Source organism: Odontomachus brunneus, unplaced genomic scaffold (assembly GCF_010583005.1).
Source record: "Odontomachus brunneus isolate Ranch 3 - 2012 unplaced genomic scaffold, Obru_v1 Obru_scaffold_043, whole genome shotgun sequence".
Taxonomy (NCBI): domain Eukaryota; kingdom Metazoa; phylum Arthropoda; class Insecta; order Hymenoptera; family Formicidae; genus Odontomachus; species Odontomachus brunneus.
In genome coordinates, this window is record NW_022639493.1 from 1,021,511 (window position 1) to 1,025,742 (window position 4,232).

General features: G+C 46.7%; 1 protein-coding gene across 5 annotated transcripts in view; it reads left to right on the forward strand.

The window, feature by feature from the left end:
- LOC116844604 (probable nuclear hormone receptor HR3) overlaps nucleotides 1–4,232 on the forward strand; it is a 146,907-nt gene that overhangs the window by 49,900 nt on the left and 92,775 nt on the right. For 2 of the 5 annotated variants that reach the window (XM_032816375.1, XM_032816379.1), the window contains exon 1: nucleotides 7–916. The exons of the other annotated variants lie outside the window; for them this stretch is intronic. The gene's annotated coding sequence lies outside the window, so the exon portion shown is untranslated. Of the gene's footprint in view, nucleotides 1–6; nucleotides 917–4,232 lie in introns of those variants that run through there. 5 annotated transcript variants of the gene reach the window in all.

A 4,232-nucleotide genomic window follows, 5' to 3' on the forward strand; every position in this document is an offset into this window, starting at 1 on the left:
GGGTCCCTGTCCCTCCCTCGCTCGGTGGTGCCGCGCGAGCAGCACCGTGCGCTCAGCCGTTCGGACATCACCAAGAGTGGGCCCCGAAGCGCACCGGTTGTGTCGCGTCAGACACACCGACTGATCGAACCACAACCAACCAACCAAATATCGACGCTCTCTCGACGAGGAAGCGCAGAGTCGGGCGATCCTCTTCGACACTCGTCCGCGTGTCGCTCCGCCAAAGATCGCCGCAGCTGTCGTCCGCGAAGGGACCGATGGCACGCGGCGAGCCGGAACCTGTCGTAGCGCTTGCTCGGCCCGCGTGCGACTCTCGCGCGCGGATAGTCGGGATGCGGAGGGGCTCGTGACTGTCCGCGCGAGTGTGCCAGTCGACGCCCCACGCCGCAGACGGTTGCGAACGGACGGACGGAGCGTGCGAGTGCCGGAGGTGGACAACACCGTCATCATCATCATCATCGACGTGGTGGTCGTGGTGGTCGTGGTGCTCGTGGTCGTCGCCTTCTCTTGCAGCCTCTCTGTCCCTCTCTCTCTCTCCTCCTCATCTACGTACCCGCGGACAACGTTGTGCACGTCGTGGTCGTGGTTGTCGGTGGTGCCGCGGCAAGAGGGAAAAAGAGGAGTATCGACGTTTTCTCGTGCCACCCCCTGCGCGCGGAAGGACCGCAGCGGCCGAGCCGCACGGGCCGCACGGCGCGTCAGTGAAAGTGAGTGATGCGAGCGCGTCTGCCGGCGCGGAGGAGGGGGTGGAGTAGCGGCGAGTGCGACGACAGGGCGAGCAAGTGCCACTCACTTCACGGGGTTGTTCTCGCCGCCCGCTTGTGATATCGCGACGCGAGTCCACGGCGTTCACAGTCGTCTGCGACTTTATGGGATTTCGCCGTCAACGGCGTACGACGACCAAGTGGTAGTGGTGGTGGGTTGCAGAATAAAACGTATCCCCCTCGGCTCGTTTCGTGCGGATTCACCCTCCTTCCGTCTCAGGGAGGAGTGTTTCTCTTGGGAGCAGCAGGAGCGTCGTGACGGTGCCAGACAGCGACGTACAAGTAGATCTCAAGGGTTGCGCGGGGCAGTGCAGTAGCTTTCTCGTCAATGGAAATTTCGTAGCGTTGGTAGATAGGGCGGATTACTATTCCCATGAGGGCGACCTCGCTTGCTATTAAAAAGTCATTCCACGGTCTTCTGGAAATCTCTCGCCGGACGCGCTCTTTAAACGGATAGGTCCCGCATTGCCTCAGCGCGCGAAAATCGTAGTTTTCGAGGCACCCGAGGAATTTGGCATTCAATTTTAACGTTATTTCTCTGTTTACGTTTCTCGTGCGAAACTCGCGCTCTAATTCAGCGGTCGAAAATGAGATGTTTTGACATGTCTTGTCCACAATTCGGGACTCTTGAATGAAACCTACGGCATTTTACATCGGAGTAGGCCAGTATCTATCTTAGTCGTATTTAGCGCTAATTACATAGTGGAAATACCGGTCTAAGGCGTCGAACTGAACGATGTATTGCAGAAGGTTTTATGCGAGCAAAGAGCGCAACCTATGCACCTGTGCATAGGTGTTTCTGCAACGACGTGGCAATTCCCGATCAGCAACCCCGTTTTCTTCTCGAAAAAGCCTCACACAACTCGAGGAATCTCGTTGACATTGCGGAATATTTATGACTGATGTATCTCTTTCTTATTCTTGTTTTTTCTTTCTTTTCTTTTGCATGCCATCGATCTCGCGCGACGTCCTTCTTATATTTTCTTACATCTTCGATCATCCACGATCCGCGACATTTTTTTCTCCTCCCTCTCGGCAAGACCCTCCTCTCTTCGCTGGTATCGCTCTTTCTCGCTCTGCCCTCCTGTCTTCTCGCCCACTCCTGCATTTACCTCCCGGTTATGGATATTATTAAGTAATACCTACACCGCACGCACGGCGATACGAGCTCGCGACAGTGTGTGTATGCGCGCGCGTGTGTGTGCATGTGCGCGCGTATTGCATGCAGGCGAACGGAAAAGCGCGGGTTCTCATTCTGGCGATTTCTTGCATTCGCGTGGCAACAGTCTGAGATTGGCGCTTCTATCGATACGCATCGATAAGATTACATGAACTAACCGACTAAGAATCATTTAATGCGATAACGAAGTGTCTGAAATCATATGAAAATCCGTATCGGGAATATGTATACGCGACATCCGGCGATTTCGCACCATAATTTTGCTGCTTCTTGGTCTTCAACGCCAAGTTATTATCCTGTTATTACTAGCTTCGAAAGAACTATCGCGAGCGAGTTGGCCGGAGAAAAGATTTACTCGGTAATTACGAGCGTGTTTTTTGGAACGACGCACAGCGCGCAAGAGCGGCGCCAAAAGCGCGCGATAGAATAATTTTATACGGCGTAATCGTAAAACGTATTAGAAGATAGTTCTATTCCCGTTGTTATCTACGACAGTGTCCTCGCGAGGCGACAGGAAGTATCCCACGTGACGCGGCGGGACGAAGACGACAATAAGAAATATTGCAAGGATACATTTTATACGAAATTATATTACGTACAAAGTTCGGTCTTCAAAAGTTGAGTGCGAATCCAAAAATTCACTTACATTCTTCACGCGAGTATATATTAGGCAGATACTATCAATTAAAAACTTAATGCTGTATATAATTATCGAACGATTACGTATTTCGAAATGAGAAAGTTTACACGACTTAATCCTAGAAGTCGCAGTTCGAGAAAAAGATAAACGTTCATTAGAATCATGACGTAACGAGCGAGATGCGTACGTAGTCATAATTATGATACTTGTTAAAGTACAGCCAGTAATTGGAGAATTTTCCAGCTTCTCTAATATTTAAAATTTAATTAAATTATTCTCAAACGCGCGCGCATACGTTTTTTAATTATTTCTGCGTTTCCTTTTACACTCCAGATATCAGGAATTTCGAACCAATCCAATTAAAATATAATTTTTGTCGAATTCAGAAATCTGTATTTTTGTAATATCAAAAACTTTTTATTTGGTCACATATGCGCGGAAACTGGTAGAATTTAGCGTTAATATTATTTGTATATCGTTTATTGAATTAATGCACTCTCTCAGCAGGATTTATATAACAATTCTTTGAGTATAATTGGAAATCGCACAAACTGCATAAGAGATTTTATCGGTGAGAGAATTTCATCAAAAACCATATCTATGCAACTTTCGAATTTTCAGCGTTAAATGTTTTGAATCTCAGTCCTTAATTGAGGTTTCATTAGGATATACCGTGTTAAAAATTACATGGAGAGCAAGATCTCGTCACATTCATTTGCATACCCGGACGTTGATTCACTCAAAAATTCACTTTAATTCAATATAACTTCTTAGTCATTCCTCCATTTCTCGTAAATTTCCGCAAAGTGGAAATCAGCCGCGCATAGCTTTGCAAAAACAAGAGAGAACTACCTGTCGTACACACATTAAAAATCATGAATTTATTCGCGATTACGAACGTATTATTACGTTCATGGTTCCCTTATCGTATCGAGGATCATTTATTTACATAGATCCTGCGAATCAGGTTCGATGGTTACTCGACTGTTACTTCCACTGAATGCACGAAATAAGTAAAGTACTCGATAAGTCACTCAGGTCGACAGGCGGGGATAAGTGCGAGTCGCGTGCACACGATCGGGTCACCTGTGCGTCTCCCTCTCTGTCTTTTTCTCCTTCCCCCTCTCTCTCTCTCTCTCTCTCTCTTTCTCTCTGCTTCTCTCGTGATAATGGCGATGCCGTAATAACGCCGCCGACATGCTCGTGCCAGAACCGAAGTATACGCTCGATGTATACGACCTAAATAAGATGCGATGCCCCCCCAGGGCGAAAGTAATTCACACTCGCGTACCGGGAGCTCGCGCACGGACGCCGTACTTCACCGACTTTTAGGCTTTATTCGTTGTGCCGCATTTCTGATAGCAGTTGAAACTTACTACAGCTGACTTTAACACAGCTACACCTACCCACTCATACATACACATCATCGTATTACTTGAAAGAATAAGGAAAGGAACAGAGATATTGACACCAATATTAAGCGACATTTTAACACTCTATGAGAGAAAACATATCTAAGAAATAAAAAAAATATTTATTGGTTTTAGCAACTGTTTTAGAAAAATAAATATTTTCTCATCTGAAAAAAAATTTTCCCTCATTATAAATATATATATATATATATATATATATATATATATATATATAT